Source organism: Cervus elaphus, chromosome 20, assembly GCF_910594005.1.
Source record: "Cervus elaphus chromosome 20, mCerEla1.1, whole genome shotgun sequence".
Lineage (NCBI taxonomy): Eukaryota > Metazoa > Chordata > Mammalia > Artiodactyla > Cervidae > Cervus > Cervus elaphus.
Genome location: NC_057834.1, coordinates 46,411,921 through 46,424,313, shown reverse-complemented (window position 1 = coordinate 46,424,313; position 12,393 = coordinate 46,411,921). Strand labels below are relative to the sequence as shown.

The window sequence follows — 12,393 nt, the reverse complement described above, 5'->3', positions numbered from 1 at the left end:
AGCTTCACAAAAGCACCCACATGACTGATTGTCTGCAGTGGCAGCTGGACCAGCATCTTGACTGTGGTGACAGCAAAGCCATTCTTGGTGTTTCTTCCACCAACTGGGCCTTTACCACCAACCCTGATTCTGGAAACCAAGGACCACTCTTTCTAGGTAAGAAAGAAAAGGGGATTAGAAAGCTCTGGTCCATGTGCTGGTTATCACAAAGCTGTGGGTGGAGGAGGCAGAGGGCCTCTCCCAAACCCGCTGTCAGCCCAGTTGAAACCCGTGACACTGTAACAGAGTGAGGTGATCAAGAGCCTGGGACTTAGGACCAGCTCAGCCTCAGGCCCTGGTTCTGCAAACTCCTGCTTGTTTAACTGAGCCAACTTATTTATCTTCCTAGGTATTTGCCTCTCTCGTCCCTCAACTGAACTCATGAAAATTCTATCTCCTTTGCATGATTGTTGGGAATCTTAAACAATATAATGTCCAGGGCATCTGATTCGCTAAAATTTGTTTGATAACCACTATGAATATATAATATCTAAGCTTTGTGTATTTCTGGTGCTTTAACACTTACAAAATGATTGCACAATGGTTGTTTCCTCTAAGGTAGCATAAGCTTTATGGTCTCTACTTTCTCTAAACCCCATCTTCCCTTGCTTTCTCAGGAAGGTAGCTTGGCCAGTATTTTCCTCTCCTTTCAACATCCCTCATCAAGGCAATTTACTCCTGTTGGGTGCTCCCAGGAACAGTGTATTAGCAACATGCAATAGGAGTGTAAACACTGGCCCTGCAACTCAGTCCCATGTTGGCTTTTCATATCCAGTTTCTTTTCCTCATTTTCCCCTCATTTTGAAATAAAGGGCTACCCTCATTCTTGAAGTGCACCCATCAGTCTCTTTTATGACCCTCCATTTAATTCATTCTCTCCACTCATCTCCTTTTCCGTCTCCTAGTCTTCCTCTCCTCTGGATCCACCTCTGTTCAAGTTTCCTTCAAAGAGCTTTCAGACCCTCACATCCATTTCATCTGGGACGTATTCATCCTTACCCTCCCTCGCTCTCCATATCCTCCACTGGAGCCTGGGGCTGCCTGGTGCTCCTCCCTCAGGCTGTGGCTTCATGTGAGGATCCAGGAGAGACCCACGTCCTCAGGTGGAGCTGAGCTGAGAAGGAGCCCCCTGGTGCAGCACCCAGAGTCTCACGGAAAGTGCTCAGGGAGGGAGGGGTGCAGAGCCTGACAAGAGCCAGTAGGTCTTGTGGTGTTTATTGTCTCCTCTTCCGCTTGTCTCTCCTTTTCTTGTGCTTGGTCTCCCACATTCTCAGCCAAGACTGAACCCCACTGGCTCAGTCACTCTGTTTCCTGCTCACCTTCCATGGAGACCTGAGCATAAATCCAGGCTTCACAGCAGATTTTGCAGCAAAGGGTAGTCTTAATGCCCTTTACTTTCACACCCCTTCACACTGTGACTCCCATCTGCCCCCCCCCCCATATTTCCTAGTTCCTGTCACCAAATAGAGCTTCTTTCTCATTCTTCTTATTTTTCTATTTTCTTTTCCAAATTCAACTCATCAGGAAGCCAACAGAATGATCCATTCAATAGATCAAATCCTTCATTCATTTATTCCATCACAAACACACTCACCTGTGAGTTTTCTTGCATTTTTATCATATCATCTATGCCTTATATAAATTATGTATAAATATCATATATAGTGTGTGTCCATATATATGAAGTGTATATTGATGCACATTTAAAAGTTTTCCAATTTAGACTTCCCCACTTCTTTTCTCTCATGAGGTTCTCCTTCAACTTCCACTTTCCTTCATCTCTTCCCTCCCAACAGTACAAACTACATCCTGTAGGAGTTTCTTGCCTTTGTCTTTTCTACCTAGGAATTTTTGGTTGTCATCCATTTTATTTTCCTTGGCTCATTTTTGGCATTTGGAAACACGTTTGCCCTGTGGCACACTTAGCAATACTGGGTAGTATGAGGAAGATCAGCAAAAAAGAAAATATAAAAATATCTCCATTGCTTCACCTACCCATGGGCTTTCATTTGGCCTTTCTTGTTCCTGGACACTTTTGGTACCTGATGTCCTTCTTGGGTGAAGGAATAAGTCTTTGTAAATCATGAATAACAATGGATCCTGTTGGCTGTGGTTTTCTCTTCAGAGCTGGATGCTTCCATCAGAATGAAGAACCCTCGCAAGCTGGAAGGTGAGGGCTCCACAGCAAGCACACAGGAGCATCCAGTCTGTAACAAGATTAAAGGCTTAAGTGTCCTGAAACAGAAGATTCTCAGAAGAAAACTGCTGTTTGGCAAGTGGAGACTAGCATGCAGATTCCCTGGCCTTCAAGCTTAGGGTACAGAGGTAATCCCAGGCACTTCTTCCTTATGCTCTTTATCTCTTATGGCTCAATCTCCCACTAAGTTTGCTCTTCCCCATTTGTTCACTCAACAGCTGACACACCTCTGTGTGGTCTTTCCTCTCTTTTCCGTGGGGGCTGCCACCCTGCAGTGGCCTTCCCTCTCACTCTCCTGTTTCCACTCTGACCCGTACTGTTTCCCCACTTCTACCATCCTCATATTCCCTCTGACCTTTCCTATTAGCCACAAGGAAGCCCAGATCCATGGTCCTCCTCATCAGAAGAGCCGCATTTAAGCCACTGAAAACATTGGCCTTCAATCATACACATTCTTGGTTTCCTCACCTGACTTTCCTCCTTGCCTCCAAGCCCACTGCCTCTTTCGTTCAGGATCATGACTGAAGGAATCTCTCACATGTGAGTTGGCTTCTGGAGAAATGAACCTAGGGCAGTCCTTAACCCTCAGCTTTTCCACCTGAATAAGAAATGCCAGAGCTGAAGGAAAAAGCCTTGATTACTAAAATAAAAGAAGAACCTGGGTCATAGGTGGGAGTGCTGGACTGGCCTGAGTCATGATTCCCCTCAGGCCCTGATGGGCAGAACTTTGCTAATGTGCAGGGGCTTCCAGGAACTCACTGGAGCTGGCATTAGGGGGAGGGCAGTAAATGGCCCCCTAAAGGGACACTGGGGAAAAGGAGATAGAGAAGCCAGGTTTTCAAAATACACAGAGCGTGAGATGGACAGCGCTCGGACCTCTCCAGTTTTACTCACATTATTCCTTCTCAGTATTAGTCAAAGCCCAGAAAAATGAACTGAGTTGAAGTCTGAGGCCAGGGAATGTAGGACAGCATTATACTGAATTAACTTGGGCCACATTTATGAAGACCCAGGGAGATACACAAGAATACAAGGGAATCATTGCTTCTGACCATCCAATTGAGAAGGCCAATTATATATGAGACTAACAGAAAATGACCAAAACATCTTTAGGGCCAGTGGGGAGAAGTCCATATTGGACTAGAAGGAGAAAATAAAAAGAGTGATGTGAAATAGTGTAGTCTAGTGTGTAGTTCTAAATCATGCTATTGTAAAATGAAAACGGATTGGGTTTTGAGCTAACATGAATGCCTTAACCCAATCCATTGAAATTCTGATTTTAAAGTTCTGAGGATGAGGTTTGGCTATCAGTATCTTTCAAAGCTCTGCTAATATGCATCAAGGATCAGAGGACAGTGGCTCTGATAGGATACAAGTAACCAATATGGCAATGGCCTATGAGTGGCTGCTTCCTCAAAAATCTGAATATCAACAATTAAGGGAATTTGCATTCTTCTCTCAACAGAACTATTTTGTACAGCCTGGAGAAGAGAAAAGAGAAAAAAAGAGATGTAGATAGTTAAGTTAGATATATAATCTGTCTGTTTGGATTGAAGTTCCTCACAATTTTCTTAGTACAATTTACAAGAAAACAAACAAACAAACAAAAGAACATTACAAATGCCTCAAAGTATAAAATCACCCCTCCCCTTGCCACAAGAATACAGTTTAGTATTTCCTTTTCAAATGTTAAAATGCACTTGCAGTTAGCTATTCACTAGACGTGTTTCACAGACTACTAACTGGTTCAGAGGAGCAGATGCAACAAAGTTTTTTTCACTGAATATATTCTTTATGCAAAAGCCCCCTAATGAGTATTAGGCTTTACCCTGCTATGTTTACCCTTTTACACACCCATCTATCAGTTCAGTTAAGTTCCTCAGTCTTCTCCAAATCTCTGCCACCCCATGGACTGCAGCAGGCCAGGCTTCTCTGTTCACCACCAACTCCCAGAGCTTGCTCACATTCATGTCCATTGAGTCGGTGAGGCCATCCTACCATCTCATCCTCTTTTGTCCCCTTCTCCTCCTGCCTTCAATCTTTCCCAGCATCAGGGTCTTTTCCTGTGAGTCAGTTCTTCACATCAGGTGGCCAAAATATTGCACTTTCAGCTTCAGCATCAGTCCTTCCAATGAACATTCAGGACTGATTTCCTTTAGGATGGACTGGTTGGATCTCCTTGCAGTCTAAGGGACTCTCAAGAGTCTTCTCCAACACCATCGTTCAAAAGCATCAATTCTTTGGCACTCAGCTTCCTTTATGGTCCAACTTTCACATCTATACATGACTACTGAAAAACTCTAACTTTGACTAGATGGACCTTTGTTGGCAAAGTCACATCTCTGCTTTTTAATATGCTGTCTCAGTTTATCATAACTTTCCTTCCAAGGAGTAAGAGTCTTTTAAATTCATGGCTGCAGTCACCCTCTGCAGTGATTTTGGAGCCCAAGAAAATTAAGTCTGTCTCTCTTTCCATTGTTTCCCCATCTATTTTCCATGACGTGATGGGACCAGATGCCATAATCTTCGTTTTTTTGAAAGCATAGTTTTAAGCCACCCTTTTCACTCACCTCTCACTTTCGTCAAGAGGCTTTTTAGTTCCTCTTTGCTTTCTGCCATAAGGGTGGTGTCATCTGCATATCTGAGGTTATTGATATTTCTTCTGGCAATCTTGATTCCAGCTGTGCTTCATCCAGCCCAGCATTTCACATGATGTACTCTGGATTTAAGTTAAATAATCAATATGAGTATATACAGCCTTGACATCCTCCTTTCTCAATTTGGAACCATACTGTGTTCCATGTCCAGTTTTAATGATGCTTCTTGAGCTGCATACAGGTTTCTCAGGAGGCAGCTAAGGTGGTCTGGTATTCCCATCTCTTTAAGAATTTTCCATACTTTGCTGTGATCCTCACAGTCAAAGGCTGTGGCCTAGTCAAGAAAGCAGAAGTAGGTGTTTTTCTGTACACTAGCATAAAATACTAGGAGAGACTCTTTCTTAGAGAAAAGTTTGGGGAAAAGGTGATGAGAATTTAGTATAACTAAACTGAATGCTGTTTCACTTCTGTGTTTGATTTGTGTAGATGTCAAGGATATTCCTAGAAATGCCTTAAGGTAGATCCAGCATGAAATCACCTTCATAGCATTTTGGTGTCCACAGGATGCAAATGGGTTGAGACACAGTTCCACTCCCTGCTCTCTTTTTGCTCATTTTATTTTGAGTTTCCCCCCTTTCCATTCATTCCTCAGTCTCTTTGGAGCAGGATTTCCCTGGAATGCCTTATTCCTGTCCAGGAGGATGACCAAACAGCCTCTATTAACTGTTGACTCCTCCAGATGGGAGCTTTCCTCTCTTCTCTACCTTCCCGCAAATGTGTAGGAAGGGCCTGTGGCCTGGGTTGTCAGTAACAAGTCATGTGGTTTTGGATAGTCCTTAGACCTTGAAAACATAGCTCCTCCCCTCTAAATTATGCAACTGGACTTGCATACATTCTGAGGTCCCTTTTGGTGCTCACATCCAGGACTCTCCGGTAGCCTGATTCTCCTCCTCAGAGGGCAGGGATGAAGATGTAGAAGAGGGTTCTTTCTCAATGAGGATCCTCTGTTCCCATAGCAGTCTATTTCCAGCTGTGTATGAGGGACGCTGAGCACGTCCATCCCTGAATGTGTGGGAAAGCGTACAGATGAAGGGGATTCAGGAGTGAAAGGACTGTTGAGGATTGAGCGGTGGGGATCCAGTTAAGGCTCTGAAGCAGCTCTGAGCTGAGACATCACCAAGCATAGGTGGGGTGAGGAGGGGTCCTTTGATGCTGCACCACAGACTAGAGGAAAGTTTAGGGAGGTGTTCCTTCTAAATCATGGATCTCACTTTCCTCTCCAGCCAGCCTATGTTCTCCCTTCAGCTCGTCCTGTCAACAGCTCTATCTGCCCCTGGCCCCAGTCACCATGTGGCCAACCCTCCAGTCTCAGCAGGACCTAACAAACACTCACATTGCTTCTCTCCCTCTCTCTGTCTTTCACAGATACCAATTACTTTAGGAAGTAAGGAAAGATATTGTCAATTTGAGAAACCACACTATAAAATGTACCTTTTCCATTTGATGCAAAAAAAAATCTACGACAGCAACTCAAATTAAACCTCAGCAACACTGGAGGGATCCTTTCCTGAGAATGAGCATCCCAACCGACAACCACGCTCCACACCCCAAGGGACAGAATTGATGGGAGTCATCCCAGTCATCAGCCTCGGAATGTCATCCTCAGTAACGTGATCAGTGCTTTGATGGACACACAGTTTTGAAAGACCTTCACTCTTGCGCCTCTAAATATTCATCCTCCACACAACAGCATGGGAACAACTGGAAGAAGACAACATATCATCCCGGTCATCCTTTGCCACCAGATGGACTGTGCTCAAAGCAGACAGCATTTACTATGCATTGTTCTTGCTGAAAGTGTTTATCCTGTGTTTACTATTGAGGTAGATATCAGATAACTGCAGAATTTAGACCTTTGAACCAGACAACTGGCCTGCCTTTCTTCAAACAGTCGATGTTTGCACCAAAAAGACAGCAAAAAGGAGAAGAGATGTTTGAGGTTCCAAAGGACTAAAAAGATCATGTACTTTATTTCTTTAGTCCTTTGGAACCTCAAACATCTCCTCAGCTTCTTGTCTTTGATGGTCGTGACATTGACTTGTTTGCAGAGGATAGGTCAGCTGTCTACTCAAAGGTCTCCATTTTGCAGTTGTCTGATCATTTCCTCATGAGTAAATTCAGGTGAACCCTTTTTGCCAGGAACACCATCTAGTACATGCTGTGTGCTTCCTAGTGCAGCCTGTTTGGAGGCTAAGAGTGTCCACTTTACCTGTCACCACTATCATTATTTTAGCATTGAACACTGTTATGCAGAGGCTTAGAAGATCTGTTCATTGAAAAGACAGGCTTTGTGTCTGTAATGAGTAATTTGATGAGTGGTATTTTGAGAGTGTATGAATATCATATTCTATGATGCTCTTTCTGTAAAAATTTTACCATCCTTTATTGATCCCTGATGTGTGTCAATTATCATATGTGTGGTATTGCCAGCTTTGTGCTGTGGAAAAGACAATCCCTACCCCTAACATATTATTAAAAATATTTTTGTGTTTCACTGTGGACCCATGCTTTTTTAAAATTCAGTGTTATAATCCCTTATTTTCTTACATTTATTTTAATTGGAGGCTAACTGCTTTACACTGTTGTGCTGGTTTCTGCCATACACCAGTGGGAATCAAACGTAAGTATAAATATGTCCCCTCCTTCTTGAACCTCCTTCCCACCCCTCCCCCACCCACAGTCCATTATTAACATGACTGATTTTATTAATATAAAGACTCTGTTTCTCATGTGCCGTGCTGTGCTTAATTGCTCAGTCGTGTCCGACTCTTTGCACCCCCATGGACTGTAGCCCCCCTGGCTCCTGTGTCCATGGGGATTCTCCAGGCAAGAATACTGGAGCGGGTTGCCATGCTCTACTTCAGGGGATCTTTCTAACCCAGGGATTGAGGCCAGGTGTCCCCCATTGCAGGCGCTTCCACCAGGGAAGCCCAAGAATACTGGAGTGGGTATCCCATCCCTTCTCCAGGGAATCCGACAGCCAGGAATCGATCCTGGGTCTCCTGAATCCCAGGCAGATTCTTTACCAGCTGAGCTACCAGGGAAGCCCCTTTGTTTCTCCTATTCAGTTTTGATTCTTAAACTCCTCTCGCATCTTTTCATCTATGTTTACCATTTGTAGTAGATGGTATCTTCTGTGTTTCTTTCTCTGTGATTTTCTTTTCTTTGTGTATGCATATTTGTGTGTGTTTGTGTGTGTGTGTGTGTGTGTGTGTGTGTTTTGCTTGGTATTTTGGAAGTCCTGGATAGCTAGTTAGTGCACTAATGTTTTTGACACGTTAGTCCTTTAGTATTTTGTCACATGTCTAATATTTGAAGTATATGTTTTAAATGTTATTTATCAACCTCAACTACTTACTACTGTGATGATCGAGGACATTATTTGCTTTTTTCTTCTGTCTTTACCTACCTGATAGTATTATTACCTTATTGCATTATTTCAACCCAATCAAATGTATGGCCTTTATATATCATATTTTCCCTACCTTTTTTTGTTAATGTGCTAGTTGGTAGGGTAGAGGTAGGAGCTGGAGGAGGGGCCCACTGGGTCCTTTCGACCCCCTGGTGGCACAGGATGGCTGTCCCACTCTGGGAGTACTAGCAGCCTCTCTGCAGAAGTTTGAGGGTGTACCTAGGCTGCCCCCAGAGCAGGGCCCACAACACAGTGGCTTAATCAATCTACAATCACATATATTCAGTGATGACCAGATGTACAAAACTCAGTTTCCTGTCAATTCTTGATGAGTAGAGTTCATCTTTAAAGATTTCTCATGATGGTCTGAGGACTTCTTAAGTTTGATATACCTAATACTTTTTTTCTGTTGCTTTGATTCAGTACAGACACCTTGGCTCAATAAAAAGAACTTATCCACAATGAGTTCTATTGAGTTTTGAAAAAAAAAATATTGTCTTAATTTGTATGTTCTGCTGAGATGTAGAATCTAAATTGATTTTTTTTTTCACTGAGGACAAAGAGTGATCTGGAGCTTCAGGACATGTTTTCTTTTAGAAAGAAAGTCTTTCAGCTCTACTAGGATAGGTCTTAGAACTGACCATTCCAGGTCTATTTCTCCTAGGTCTCTATAAATTTCTCTCTGATCCTTTCTCACTATCTATGGTTCATTTCTATTCTGTTTGATGCTTTCATTTTTAATGCACTGTCCCTTATTAGTTTAGATAAATATGTTCTCTATGTACCTTGTCATTTAGCCTTTTTTTTTCAAAGAATTTTCTTTACCTTCAATTTTTTTTAATCTCTGCCAGTTCCAACTTCTCATTTCTTCTTTCCTGTCTACTTCTATCTCATGTTCTGCATTTTTAGGTAACATATTGAAGTTTTTTCCATGTGTATGTGTCTACAAATGCTTTGTTCAGAATAATTCAAAATATGGATGCCATTTTACATTTCCCAATGTTTTTTGTGTGATTTTGAGGCAATCTTCTCATTTCCTAAAATTCTTGACTCCACCTGCAATGCAGGAGACATGGGTTCGATCCCTGGGTTGGGAAGATTCCCAGAAGGAGGCCATGGCAACCCACTCCAGTTTTCTTGCCTGGAGAATCCCCATGGAAAGAAGGGCCTGGAAGGCTACATACAGTTCATGGGGTCTGCAGAGCTGACACAATTAAGCACACAGCACTGGAATAATATAGCTTTGACTGGAATATATTTTGAATAAAACTTTAAATGTCCTTCCCTGGTTATTCTGACATCTGTGTCAGCTCTCGGTCACTCACAAATGATCAATGTGTCCCTTCATTGTGAGTCATTTCCCCTTCCTCTTTGGATACCGAAAAATCTGATGGAATCCCAGACATTGTAAATGCTGTTGGGAGCTGGATAGTTTTGTGTTCCTATAAATGTTGAGTTTTGTTCAGGGTTGCCCTTAAGTTATTTGTAAACAGTTTGATGGTCTCAGGTCTTCCTTTTATGATTTGCTAAATGGTCTGGAGCAGCTGAACACTCAGTCTAGGGCTAACAAATTCCTGCTACTGAGCTAAGACTTCCTTGAGCACTCCACTCCACGATCTCCTTAATTACAAGGTTATTATTAGTATTTCCTAGTCTACCTGTTGAGGGCAAGCATGACTGTGAGTGCCAGGCTCTCTGTTCTGTCTGAGCCTGTGGAAGATTTCCCCCTGACTTTGGGGAGTTTTCTCCCAGGGCTGCACTGATCAGTACTTTGCTGCCCTCTGGAGGAGCCTCCTTTGCAGGGCTCTCCTGACTACCCTCAGCATCTCTCTCCTCCCTGGGACTTTGTCCTATGCACTCTAGCTCCTTGGACATCCAGGAACTTGTCCTCAACTCAGCAAGGTCCACTGGGCTGGTTTTCAGTTTGCTCCTGGTGCCTCGCTTGGGAACTCTCCACGCAATCAGTTGGAGCCATTGGAGCCATTGTTTCCCATCTCTCAGGGATCACTCCCTGTCCTTCTTCACCTGATACCAAGTCTCCTGAAAATCTGTTTAATGTCCCCAGTCTGACTTTGTGGTTTCAGCAGTTAAGTAAACTTAGTTTCTATTAATTGTATATGGGTGTGGGGACCCTCTGAACTCAACTTGTGAAAAAACCATTAAGATTCTAAAAGAGTTCTACATGGTACAGAACACAGGTTCCCACTAAAATCTTTTGAGGTCTGCATTTGTCAAACAACAACTAAAGACTTCACACAAAGTGTCACGACTAGCAAACATTTTGCAAAGAAATCAGACATCATTGAGTGAGTGAACAACAACTGCAAGTATCTCAGTAGAAGTTTTGTCTGAGGTGTCTCAAAAGTAATCACACCCCTTCACTCAACTTCTTAAAGATTGGCTGACCTGCCTCTTGAGAAACCTGTGTGCAGGTCAGGAAGCAACAGTTAGAACTGGACATGGAACAGACTGGTTCCAAATAGGAAAAGGAGGACATCAAGGCCGTATATTGTCACCGTGCTTATTTAACTTATATGCAGAGTACATCATGAGAAACGCTGGACTTGATGAAGCACAAGCTAGAATCTAGATTGCAGGTAGAAGTATCAATAACCTCAGATATGCAGATGACACCACCCTTATGGCACAAAGTGAAGAACTAAAAATTCTCTTGATGAAAGTGAAAGAGGAAAGTGAAAAAGTTGGCTTAAAACTCAACATTCAGAAAGCTAATATGGCATCCGGTCCCATCACTTCATGGCAAATAGATGGGGAAACAGTGAAACAGTGGCTGACTATTTCTCTGGGCTCCAAAATCACTGCAGATGGTGATTGCAGCCATGAAATAAAAAGACACTTACTCCTTGGAAGGAGAGTTATGACCAACCTCGATAGCATATTAAACAGCAGAGACATTACTTTGCCAACAAAGGTCTGTCTAGTCAAGGCTATGGTTGTTCCACTGGTCATGTATGGATGTGAGAGGTGGACTATAAAGAAAGCTGAGCGCTGAAGAATTGATGCTTTTGAACTGTGGTGTTGGAGAAGACTCTTGAGAGTCCCTTGGACTGCAAGGAGATCCAACGACTTCATCCTAAAGAAGATCAGTTCACGGTATTTATTGGAAGAACCAGTATTGAAGCTGAAACTGCAGTCCTTGGGCCACCTGATGCGAGGAGCCCCGAGTGTGATTTCCATGTTAAGAAGATTCCATGGGGGAAAAAACAGCGACTCACTCCAGTATTTTTGCCTTGAAAAAAAAATCTCACAGAGAAGCCTGGCAAACTAGATTCGGTGGGAACCACAATAGTCAGATACAACTTAATAACTAAATCACCGCCAAGGAAAAATAGATTTAAGTCTGCAGTTATTACTTAGTTTTCAGGGGAAAGCGCGCACGCAGTCCCCCACTACCATAAATTACACAGTCGAGTTTCCCCTATTTGAGGAAATCGCAGAGGTCAACACACCCGGAGTGCAATGGGTGAGCCTCGCCCTGGGAGAACCACCTTCTTGATCATGGTATCTCCTCTGCCAGGTAAGTATGAGTTAACCTTCCTCCTGCCCCCCGCACAGCCTTAGACCCGTTCACTGTACACACACGCTGACTTTGCCGTTGCCCCGCAATTCTTCCACTATCCTCCGCACCTTCTCCTTTCCCACTCCCCTCAATCCCTCCAAATAACTCTTCTAAAAAAAAGAATACAACAAAATCTCAGGAAAATTTCCGTAACCCAGGAAGTGGCTCGCCGGGAACAGGACGACTTCGCTGCAAGATTTACATAAACCAACCCCATTAGGGACCTCTAAGGCAGCTCCTCTTCTTCAACCAAAGTCCGGCCCCACCCCTGTCGAGATGACCAATGGCGAAACCCCTGTGCCTGGAACTGACCTCATGAATTCATCAACGTTAGCAATCAACATACTTACAATGATAAAAGAGACCTAGGCCGTCCTTGGTAGGTCAGGCAGTAAAGCGTCAGTTTACAATAAGGGAAACTCGGGTTCGATTCCTGGGTCCTGAAGGTCCCCTGAAGAAATGGCTAACACACTACTCTTGTCTGGAAAAATCCATAGACGGCGGATCC

At 43.4% G+C, this 12,393-nt stretch overlaps 1 non-coding gene across 1 annotated transcript; it reads right to left on the bottom strand.

The window, feature by feature from the left end:
• Positions 1 to 11,687: 11,687 nt before the first annotated feature.
• On the bottom strand, positions 11,688 to 11,851 carry LOC122678630. The gene has a single exon (XR_006336278.1). It is a non-coding gene; the product is annotated as a U1 spliceosomal RNA (small nuclear RNA).
• Positions 11,852 to 12,393: the final 542 nt, after the last annotated feature.